Raw genomic sequence first — 12,659 nt, forward strand, 5'->3', positions numbered from 1 at the left:
ATGATAAGCCAGAAATATAGGTTCTTCGTCGGAAAATTTGGTCCAATTCGCATTAAATAGGTATCAATGGATTGGTGCATTTTTATTGAGAGCGTGGCAAAAAATTCTGTTATTGGGTAAGAAGACTAAGATCAAAAATTTCCTTAAGGGAGAGAGTCAAAAGGTCAGAAGCGTTGCCAATGTTCATAATTTGTCTAATTCCAGGGAAAATATTCGAGTCTTGAGGTAAGTCCATATTCTTTCAGGCTTCTATGCGAGTGTGTTGATCGATATCTGCTAAGAAGACTAAGATCAAAAATTTCCATAGGGGAGAGAGTCAAAAGGTCAGAAACGTTGCCAATGTTCATAATTTGTCTAATTCAAGGGAAAATATTCGAGTCTTGAGGTAAGTCCATATTCTTTCAGGCTTCTATGCGAGTGTGTTGATCGATATCTGCTTTTAAGAAAAATCTTTGGATTATGTTCAAATACATATACGTTTCAATGAGAGGTTCTACCATACATTGACGTCACACTCGACATGATACAGAGAGCATCTCTGCTTTTACAGCCAATATTAAAAAGAAAGGCCCCTTATAAAGAAATAAAAGAAGAACTGTAAGAAAGTCGGATTAAAAGGAAGATGACGATGAGTCCACTTAGAAAACGGGAGAGAAAACGTTGAGGACGGATCACGACAAATGAATGAAAATGCAGCAACGCGTCTGGTGGGGTGATACACGAAGTACGTTGCGCTTCGTGAATCTACATCCAAATGTTGCCAATCGCCGTGAAAAACATGGACGTTTGAAATTTCCTCAGTGGAGCGGGTACACATTCGTATCAGTAAGAGGAGCTGATTCCCAAGGGGCCGACCCCCATTAAGTAGTATGGAGCGATCCTATTGGTTGAAAAGGCTGGTTCCTGTAGACTGAGGGAGAAAATTATGGACTGAGGGGCCGATTATTGAAACTGATAGACAAAGCTACAGACAAAGAAGACATAGGGAGTATAGAGCGATCCTATTGGTTGACATGGTTGGTTCTTATAGACTAAGGAAGAAAATGATGGACTAACTGTCGGGTCTTTGGTGGGTTGCCGTTAGTTAGTCCATTACCTACCTCCTATGTCCATTGCCACCACCCGCTTCCACCAATAGGATCCCTCCAAATCCCTTTTGTCGTCTTTGTCGATAGCTTTGTCTATCAGTTTCAATAATCGGCCTGCTGACCATAGGATCTCCCGTGGGCTGCCGTTAGTTTAAGGTACGGCAATTAAGACGCGGAATGCCGCCGCGGGATCTGACGCGGCGGACGACCCGAGCGAGCGAGGCGTCGAGTTTGTTTCCGCTCCGCCGTGCCCGGCAACTAAGCAGCGGAATCGCCTCCAAAATTCCGCCGCGTCCGTCGGCAGTCTCGTCCTCAGTATCCGATGATAACTCACGACTGTAGGTGTGTTGTGCCTTGCTACAATGAACATTCACCACGTTTCAAAAGCTCTAATATTTTTTACGAGAAAACCAGTCAAAATATCCCTTTGCAAAATTTCTAAAAGTATTTTTGAATGAGCAAAACAATTTTTGACGCACGTTGGCAAAAAACTCCAACATACAGCAATAAAATGTTTACAAAAAGTTCAAGATAAGCTCCTATCAATAGTTTCAAATTAACGAATGAAGCTTGAGCAGAGAGTTGCAACATTGCAAGCAAAGACACCAATTTTTTACTTTCAGCCATGATGTTCAAAAAAAGAGGTTTCTCTATAGATATATAGCAACGTATAAATAAATTTTTCAGATGCCAAAAAGCCATAAAATAGTTATTCCGTTTTGTTTTTATAGATTTATTTCCTGAAAAAAGGTGTCATGTTTCTTTTACCAATTGTGTGGTATTATTTGCACCTGGTACGAGGTAGGATTGCCATGCGTTGATATCGTGCTAAAAAATGTTTTCTTTCATGAATCCAATAAGTCACGATGGCCCGCAATTTTCCATTGGTTTCTCCACCGCGATCCACGTTTCGGCACATAGACATGAAAAATCATCGAAAACCTCGGCGGACGAGGCGGAATCTCCGAGGGATTCCGCTCCGATCTGTTCTCGACAGATCGGAGCGCCGTGACGCCGCGGACGCCGCGGCGTCGCTCCGCTCCTTAGTTGCCGCTCCCATTGAAACGCGTGTAACAGATTCCCTTCCGTCCGCCGCGTACGATTCCGCGGCGGCATTCCGCGCCTTAATTGCCGTACCTTAAGTCTATTACCTACCTCCTTTGTCCATTGCAACCGCCCGCTTCAACCAATAGGATTCCTCCAAAACCCTTCTGTCCTCTGTGTCTAGCGTTTTGTCTATAACAATTTCAACAATCAGCCCGCAGGTGGTGCTACGAGGTTTTGAATTTCCACTCTTGGTGTAGTTGTGTAGTACTTTTTTTGAAGTAGAGTTTGGCAACGGCTGATGTCATTTAGTTCCCTTTCGAGAGACCCTACTGCCCAATCGGGGTTAGTAGTGTGAGTGCGGCGTACCACGACGACGACAACGCCAAGAGCACGCGGCCTGGGCGTGCGCGGGCTCGGGATCATCTTACGTAATATCCACGTTAATTGGGACCTCTAATTGGTCTAATTACGAGAGCAACTCTCTTCTTTTTCCACCTCTCAGGAATTTCAGGCTCGCGTCAAGGACTAAAAATGCTTCCTAAACCTTCACTCTTGCTGCCCTAGTGAGGGAAGCATGTCGATGGAGAAACATTTACCTAGAATGCACAAAGAATTAGGTACAAAATCGGGGGGGGGGGGGGGGGTAACGGCCCATTCGCCTTTCTCGGAGTTCAATTAATGTATAGCGGGCCCATACGATCAAAACGGTTCCGCGGGAATTGAGCGACCTGGGGGGTGGGGTGGGGTGGGGTGGTGACTTAACCCTCTTAGCTACATGCATTTCCTAATTTTGGTCTACTGAGTGTTTGTTATTCATGAAAATAAAAAAATTAATATTTTAAAAATATAATATTAATAATAAAAATAATAATATAAATATTAATACGTTTATGGCGTTTAGATATGTGTTACATGTGATGTATACGTCGCTATTGTAGTTTGTAGCGAGATGAAGCCGCCCTACTGGTTGGAACGGGTGATTGTTATAGACTACGGGGGAAATGATGGGTTAACTATGGGGTTCCTCGTAGGTTGCCGTTGGTTCGTCAATGACCAGCCTCCTTTATCAATTGCAACCTCCCGCTTGCGCCAATGGGACCCCTCCGTTTTCTCTTTTTCTTTGGATCTATAGCTTTGTCCATCAATGGGCCTGTTGCAAACTTTTGCTAGAGCAAAACTAAGAGTTGTTTCTTACAGATAATGCCCTAAAAATCACGATGAGCGCATCGGCAAAGTCTGAAATTCACTCATAACTTCACAATCTGCGTAAGAAATTTGCGGTTTTTTGAGCTTCCCGCTTCGAAAACGATACTACGGTACAGGTGAATATTTTGTTAGAGGAGTCGTTCCATTGGCGGCAATACTCATCATGGCCGACGCCAGTCCGCCAAAACACGTGTGATGGGACGAGATAACACCTGAACAGGATTAAACCACATAACAATCGGCGTGTTTACGTTCATATTTTCCTCGCCCGCCTTAATTGACCTTGAACTCTCCTTGAATTACGCGAGGAACTGCGCAAGCGTCGGCCATGATGAATATTGCCGACGATGGAGCGACTCCTCTAACAAAATGTTCACCTGTGCAGTGGTATCGTTTTTGAAGCGGGAAGCTCAAAATAACGCAATTTTCTTACGCAGATTGTGAATTTATGAGTGCATTTCAGACTTTGCCGATGCGCTCATCGTGATTTTTGAGGCATTATCTATAAGAAACAACTCTTCATTCTGCTCTAGCAAAAGTTTGCAACAGGCCCATTTTGATAGTCAAACCGTTGTCTACCTAGACGATACTGATAACCGGGAAGCAGCAACAGCGAGGGCGTTGGAGTGTCGCGTCGCTACGTGCCGCGCCAGGAGGAAACTGGTCGGGCGGTGGTGGTGTGGCGTTGTGCCGATGGGATGTGCGATCGCCGGTCGCAGTCGTACTACCGTGCTAAGGAAGAACACCGAATGAACATTTGAGAGTTGCCAAATTGCCCTTCATAAAACAGGTCTTTTTGGCAACATTCTTCTCTTCTCTTAAAAATACTTAATTTATGTACAGTATTACTATTTACACAATTATTTTCCTTTAAAATTAACAATTTTTCGGTAGGAAGCTAAAAATATAAGCTATTCTGAGAAATTGTATAGATAATTGAACGTACTTCTATCAAACGGAACTAAAAGCATTTTAACGTGAGCCCCGTTATGCACATATTCTTAAGGGTTTCAGGGCTCACGTCTAAATGCACGTAGTTCCGTTTGACAGAAATACGTTCAATTATGAAGAAGCAACATTTTTACAACACTGTAATCGCGCAGGTTCCTTTTTGCTGAATGTGATCCAGTTTCACTTGAACTCATTAAGCAAAAATCCGATTGAATCAAGAGCATTTTCTCTTATAGATGTTTTTAAGAGTCTGGACTCTAGATCCAAGGTGTGTTTTTTTTCCAGTGAAGCCCCTTAACTCTCCTTTTTGCTCTGGCTGAAGATGGAACCGGCCTATTTGACAACCTATGCTGGAAAGTGAAGTGGGAAGTCGCGGCTGAGGCATACCACGTGCGGAAGCTGGAGCTGGCTCGGAGCTTCGAGCTTGCAACTGGTGTCGGCGGCGGCGGCCTCTCGGCTCTTCGGGCGCTGAACTGGCCCAACCGGCGACCGACCCACCGTCGAGCCGTGTCGCCGCGCCGCGCCGGACACCGCAGGAATGTCAAGCACCGACCGAGCCGCTCTCGTGCTAAACTTCACCTTTCCATCAGCTCCCGCTTCACTCCACCACCGCGAATCAAGTCCTCAAAGTCAGCTCCACTTTGAATCCCTTCTTCAGGAGAGTTCGCACATGACATCGTTCCAACCATGAAAGAACGTAACTTCAATGAAGATTTTGCATGTGTGGGGAATTTGCGATTTGACTTTAGATTCTTGTGTAAAAGTTCGCGAAAAACACGATAGTGCCACTGGTTTTCTCTGAAATCAACCCCCAAGCTCAAAAAAAGCTCTCAAGTTGACGGCAAAATGGAGGGGATACACCACGCTACCCTGAGAGTCCACCTCTACATCAAAACAAACTCTCCGTGCAAAGATAGGGAGCAAGTACATTAGCAGTGATGCCGTGTTCTCAGTTTTGGAGTCCCCAAATAAAGTGGCAGCCCTATCAATGTATTTGCTCTCTATCTTTGCATGGATAGTTTGTTTTAATGTAGAGGTGGACTCTCGGGGTAGGGTGGGATATCCTCTCCAATTTGGCCTCAACTTGTGAGCTTTTTTGAGCTTGGAAGTTAATTTCAGAGAAAACCAGTGGCACCATCGTGTTTCTTGCGAACTTTTACATGAAAACCAGTAGTCAAATCGCTAATTCCTCACACATGCAACATCTCCATTGAATCGGGACGTGCGAAAACCGCAAACGTCCATTTTTCCAGTCTTCAATCTTTTCAGTTGATAATACCTTTCGGAGTTTGATGCAACCACGAAAGTGGCGTTAATACACATCTCCGGGTCACCTTAGTCCCAAAACGAGTCCTTCATCACTTTTATGGTTGTATCAACTCTTTAAAAGTATAGTCAACTCTAAAAAACTAAAGACTGGAAAGATGGACATTAGCGGTTTTTGCTCGTCCCAATTTATTGCACCACTAGACGTATTTGTGCTATAAGAAACTATGTGCAAGTGGTAGGATGGGGTGTGCTCGTGCAAGCTGCATAAAAAACAATGAAAAGCGGATATAGTTCCTTTTGAGAAAATGGAAAAACGGGATTTTACATTAAATCAAAAGGAACTGAACGTTACTCGTGAGCCGTCGACATGTGACATTAGTATTGTGGACAGAGCTCATGAGTTAAAGAGTCCTGCCACCGACCTCCCCGTCCTACCCGGTCTCGGTCGTTGCCGCTGACGTCACTGGCGCTTTTAACGTCCCATTCATTCTTATAACCCTCAACTAACGAGCACACCCTATCTTTTCACTTGCACATAGTTTCATTTAGCATAAATAAGTTCAACTCCAAAATTTCAACCCAGAATTTGTATTTAACGGATAAATTCCAGAGCTTCAAGGAATCCAGCTGTAAATAAGCATTTCGGGGTAGAGTTGTTCCCATCCTCGACGATATTTCACGCATGCATTTCCTTTCGCGCCTCTCCCCGCCTTTCTCGGACGTTTTTACGAGTTCCGAAAAGCCGAGCGATTTTGCGATGCGCGTTGATTAATTTACGTTGACAGTAATTGCGAACAGATGTCATAAAGGAGACTGAGCAATTCGGCAGTGCTTTCTCGTTTTAATCGCATCGCTGTTTCTGGATCCCTTTAAAAATTACCTGGAGATCAGTGGCGTAGCGTGCTTTGCGATTTATCGATTGATGTGTCATTTAATTCCATGGAAAAGGATCGATACGCGGGGTGTTGGCGACGAACGCCCTAATAATCGATCATTTACCATAGCTTTAAAACGAAAGACATCGATAATTGATCATTCACGACTCACCCCCGTTTGTTACAGATAGTAAACTCCTTATTATTTTTTCAACTGCATAACTACACTGGAAAAAAAAAACACATCGGATCTAGAGTCCAGACTCTTGAAAACGTTGACAAGAAAAAATACTCTGGATTCAATCGGATTTTTGCTTTTGAGACAGACATTTTGACTCACGTTTTTCCTCTCTGCGGAGCGCCTCTACTGTTAACACACACGTGCTGCGATACACGCAACGTTGAAATTGAAGTTTTTGGTACGTACCTGCAACAAACAGAAAAACACACAAACATTAACATTGGCAATTTATTGGGATTTTAGGATCAATCTAGGTATGATAGTAAAATTGAGACGGACCAGCAAGGATGGCATATGCGCGTATACGCACAGGAAAAGAAAAACACATTGGATCTAGAGTCCAGACTCTTGAAAACATTGAGAAGAAAAAGGACTCTTGATTCAATCAGATTTAAGCTTAAATCAAAAGGAAATCCGCTTAAATTAAGAGGCTTGGTTTGTGATTTAAGCTAGATTCTCTCTTCAAGAGTACTTTTTCTTGTCTATGTTTTTAAGAGTCTGGACTCTAAATCCAATGTGTTTCTTTTTTCCAGTGTAACATGTCGGTGTGCACAGTCTATGCACAGTCTGTGAATGCATTAACAGAAACCAGACAAAGCTGACGAAGCTCATAGATTCATTGACATCACTGGAAAACCACTTGTTCATGACGTCAATGACGAGGTCACAACCACCCAACAAGGTCCAGAATTTCACGCGCGCCGCACCAGCGCCCCCCCCCCCCCCCCCCCCCCTCATTCGCCACGAGCTAACGGAATCCATACCCGATCACGGAACGGAATAAAGGAGGCGCTACTCTGACTCACAACACGCAATTCGCGAATACGACACGAGATTTCAGCGCGACGCATGATATCCTACTTTTCGACGCATACCGATGGAAAAACATAAGTTATCGGAAATTTTTGAGGGAGATCAGCGACGGAGGAATTTATTGATTAAAATATGAGCGGCCCGACAAAGCGATCGATGACATTTTTGCGCGGCCAAATTCTCAATCTAGTCGGATAAAAAATTTAAAATTTAGGTAGGCCCGAGCAGAGTGTATCGATGAGGATTCCGCGCGCCGAAAAAGGATGTGGTCGCCGGCGTCCGTTTTTGGACGCTCGGTCGATTGTTTAATCGCTACGGAATCGATTAACAGCATTGCTACGATAGGAATTCATCGATCGAGATTTTTTGATATGGATTCGACGCGATTCCGGCGCTGGAAATGGCACGAGCGAACCGGTTGCGACCCGAGGAAATCCCCCGAACCGGTCGGGCATTGCGGCAAATCGTTGAGCGAATTTCGAAGACGTTGATTTCGGATCGCCGATTTTGAGAATCGGATATGGTATTTTTTGCAGACTTGGGACTGAGGGACTGACTTAGAATGATTGGTTCCCTTCAGAGTCCCTTTAATCTAAGAGTCAAGACAACACCCCCTCATGGAGTCACAGACGGGAATAAAGATTACACAAATTGAACGTTTTTCGTAATCTTTAATCGGTCCATTCTCAAATTCCTTTCTCCATTCCTTCTCTCATTCCGTTTGTTCATTGCCGTACCTGTTATTCCCTGGTCCATTCCAGATTATAATCTTTGCAATCGGTGAAAATGTAATCTTCACTCCCGTTTGTGACACTGTGAAGGCTTAAAATACGGGAACCAATCAGAAATGGATTCACATTGTCTTGACTCTCAGTATAAAGGGACTCTAGTTACCTTGTGTGTGCGGATTTCATCGAACATTTATTTTTCAGAGGAGGGGTTTCTACACTGAGACCTTTGGGGGAGAACCCATTCATATCAGAATTGCAGATGATCTGCTTTTTTGTTGTTTTATTACTATGAACTCTCTGACCTTTTCCAGGATCACTATAGATATGAAGGTGGTTCAGCGCAAAACATCACATCTTTCAGAACTATTCCTTCAGAGACTTTACGCCAAATATCACATCTCTCCGAATTATTCCCTCGGAGACTTTAACGCAAGACTAGGAAAGCAAACTATATGAAACCAAAAGGATCGCTCCGTTTTCCCTATATCCTCTTCGTCTCAGTGGTGTGGCATGCTTTGCGATAAATAGATGGTTCTGCCATTTAAACCTATAGAGAAGGATCGATTAATAGGGTGCTCGCAGCTAACACGTCAATAATCGATTATTTACCATAGCTTTAAATGGCAGAACAATCGATACATCGCAATTCACGCCACGCCAGTGCTTCATCTACAGCTTTGTCTATCAGTTTCGATGATCAGCCGGCACCTAACGCGTGAGAGTGGTCGGTAGGCTTAACCGATGTCCCACTTGGAGCTCTGCATACCCACCTGGAGCGCGGAAGGAGGGAAGGCGGGCTTGTGGGGGTGGACGAGGAGCCGGGCGCGGCGGGCGAAAAACGCGACGGCGCGGCGCACAGTGGGACGAAAAGGTGTCAAAACGGGACATTCGCCCATTAGACGATAATTTTTCGCCGATCTTCTTAAAACTTGACATTTTTGGTCTTTTTGGGAAAAGGAATCCAATATTATGTTCAGTATTTGGTTCATGGTGACAATCCCGCCAAAAAGTGATGTTGCCAAGTCTCTGTTTAAATCTACTTGATAAGCAGATTAGCATGATTATGGTAGAGATTTAACGCGCGTGTCTTTTGCTTTTTTTCATTGAAAAAGAAAATGAATTCACTTATCCTGAAATTGAGAAATGCTTTTATTAAGAAACAACCCCCCCCCCCCCCCCTACCGTCTTCTTAATTACCTATCGCAAAAACCGCATCGATATTTGACTATAGGGGAATGAGTTCATCAATGGGCAGACATTAAAGTGAATCCGAAAATCATAATCGAATAGGTTGCTCCCAAATATTATCATTCTTTGACACAGATGCTTTTTTCCCGTTTTTTTTCAAGGACTTTTCTTCTTCCCTTTTGAGCGCCATTTTCTAAAATCCTGATTATACGGAATATGCAACAGACACTCAAAAGCTCTAAATCTTAAGATGTCAAGGCAAAATTCCATACTTTAGAAACTCCGAGTTTCTTAGGGGTCATTTTCTGCACTTCTGAGATATCGTTCATAAGAATGAGAATTTATTGCCACTCAATATATTGCAAATTTTTCCATCGAATATGCTGGAATACCAATCATGGGATACTGTCAAACTGTCGCTACATTGGTTGAAATTATATTTTCAATCTCAGCCTCGATTCTAAGGACCGTTTCCATCACGACATCATTCGATTCTTTGCATATTCAAAATAAAAAATTGCTCTACAAAAAAAGACGACAGCAATCAGTATCCTAGATATCAGATAAGCATTGCAGCAAGCTGATAAGCAACGCGGCGGCTCGGCGGCCAGCAACGCAGCCCGTTGCGCTCAACCTCAACCGTCAATTGGCCTGAGAAATAGCTCGATTTTAAGCGAACCGCGCTCATGTTTTCCCTTGTAACTTCCAAAGTCGGAAGAAGTCGGATGAAAACTAATATGATTCTAAAAGCTAAGGATACGTAGAATCTCGATATGCAAACCGTTTCTTGGACAAGTCTGGACATTTTTTTAAAACTCTAATTGAAGTTTGAATTTTAGTTTTTTGACTTGTCGATTTTGAATTCACTCTCTGACCCCCAGGAAGTTAAAAGTAATCATCACCAATGACGTAAACGAATAGTCTATGTTTGTATTCAATTGTTATAACAAAAAATTGCATTTAAAATCATCTCGGAAGCTAGAGGAGCAACATTTGTATACGTGCGCTTTTACCTCTTTTTTTCATCTTTCCGAAACACGCGTTTCTCTACGCCTGTCATTTGAATATTCCTCAATTAAATTGTTAAAATCTTCGTTATTCTGGAAGTTTAGACCCTCCAGGTAACTTCTACACCTTTGGTTTTTGCTTTTAATGATTTTCATTTTTACCGTGAATGTCCCGTTTCTGTAATGGGCTCGTCCCAATGTGCGGCGGGCGCGGCGCGGGCCGGTTTGAACTTGGAACCGGTAAACGAGACGCGGGCAACGCACCCCGCGAATGCATCGGCCCCGGCTCCGCCGCACGAGAAAGTTGCGGAAATAAATTGCAAGAGCGCGAGCGATGACACGCCGCCGCAGCGCCAACCTGGTAGCCGAGCCTCGTCTCGTCGCCCCGCAGAATCGCGATTTTGCGTCTTTCCTCTTGTCGCAGTTGCCAAAATTGTCATCGGCTCTACACGGAGGAAAAAACTTCGTACGCGGGACCCGAACTTTAGGTCATATGGATCTCTGAAATTTTCGGATTGAGCATTCGAACACTCAAGGTTCAGCTGCTGAGGTTTCGATCACACATCTGAAACTTCAGTTCTTACGTCTGAAGTACTTCGGTTTTCACATTTGAAGAACTTCGGTTCTCACATCCGAAAAACTTCGGATTTCACATCCGAAAAACTTCGGATTTCACATCCGAAAAACTTCGGTTCTCACTGAACTGGAGTTTCAGATGTGTGATCCGAACCTCGACAGCTAGACCTTAGGTGTTCAGATGTTCAATCTAAAAACTTCAGAGATCCATATGACCTAAACTTCGGGTCCCACGCACGAGGTTTTCTTCTCCGTGTATCAAGAAGAGACGTCTAGCAGGGTGTCTACTGAAACAAAAAATGGGGGGGCCACAAATCAGTACTTTAACAGTACTTTTTCAGTACATTTCCAAAAATTCAGTACCTTCTCAGTAGAGAAATTCAGTACTTTTTCAGTACCTCCCTTTGACGAAATTCGAATATTTTCAAAAATTTGAATATCTCGTTTAAATGGAGACAAACATGACCAAAAAATGAAAAAAATTTCGGACTTTTTACGGAATTTCCGCACTTTTACAGTACTTCCGGGCCCCCTTAAAAAATCGGTACTACTTCCGCGCGAACTTTCCAGAAATTCCGGACTTGTAGACACCCTGTCTAGAGAATTATAAAGAGAGTGTGGCTATTTGTATCTTTTTACTACAGGAAAACTGTGCCGCTTTTTGACTGGTCAACGAATTTTTAGGCTCCTTGATGCTCTTACGGCCGTAAATATGGAAACAAGATGGCGGCTCACCGTAACATTGATGAGAAGCTAAAATTTGACAAAAATTTCAAATATACGGCAGTAACAATTTAAATAGCATATCTGCGAATAACATATGAAAAGACTGTTAAATCGTCTTTCGCCTCACAGGAGGATGTAGGATATCGACGGTGAAACTACCAAACCACGTATCTCGTTTGCGGTGTTTAAAAATCTACGCTCACATTTTATTTTTTTGAAGTAGACCAAATCAAAATCATTCCTTGAAATTTTCACGGAATTTTCTCCGCAAAAGAGGAAAAATCACAGAAATTTTCAAGACTGGATGTTAAGTAGTTTTTCATTTAAAAAAAAGTATGACAGGAAGTCTGCGACGTCGCAAACCGAGATACGTGGTTTGGTAGTTTCACCGTCGATATGCTGTGCATAACCTCAAACTTGCTAGCTGATAACAGCCTTGTATGTTTATTTCAGGTTTATTTACGGTCGTGAGAACATCGTGTCGGCCTATTTTCACGCGACCAATGAAAAACCAGCACAGAAATGGCAAAGTTGCCTGATTTTTTATTCAGTTCCTAAACAGAACCCCGTGGTCAAAAATATTAAGTTTTTCCGGTCCTTCCGGAGAATATGGACGTTCTCAAGCCTAAGAGTTTAACTTTTTTTCCAAAAAGGTACAATGGACCACTAGACAAGGTACGAATTTAAGCATTCTAATACATGTTTCTTAGCCAAAATTTCATGTAGAACACGATTCGCGCAACGAAAATTACTGAAACCACCTCCTAACGAAGATATTAACGTTTTTATTTCACATTGGTCACGAGGAATTTGCACTGCCCGCTCACAAGAAACTCGAAGCTCTACGTGAGTCAAATCGCGCACTACAATGGTTTCAGCAAGCTTCTCAATCGAGCAATGTTCATTTCCCACCGTGTGTTTTTCAAACTATAAGTAATTTC

The 12,659-nt window shown here is 43.1% G+C and overlaps 1 protein-coding gene across 3 annotated transcripts in view; it reads right to left on the reverse strand.

The window, feature by feature from the left end:
* The window catches only part of LOC109032074 (uncharacterized), a 214,691-nt gene that overhangs the window by 154,623 nt on the left and 47,409 nt on the right, over positions 1-12,659 (reverse strand). Inside the window, exon 2 of one of the 3 annotated variants that reach the window (XM_072303028.1) lies at positions 6,777-6,863. The exons of the other annotated variants lie outside the window; for them this stretch is intronic. The gene's annotated coding sequence lies outside the window, so the exon portion shown is untranslated. The remainder of the gene's footprint in view (positions 1-6,776; positions 6,864-12,659) is intronic. 3 annotated transcript variants of the gene reach the window in all.

Source organism: Bemisia tabaci, chromosome 7 (genome assembly GCF_918797505.1).
Source record: "Bemisia tabaci chromosome 7, PGI_BMITA_v3".
NCBI classification, from domain to species: Eukaryota; Metazoa; Arthropoda; class Insecta; order Hemiptera; family Aleyrodidae; genus Bemisia; species Bemisia tabaci.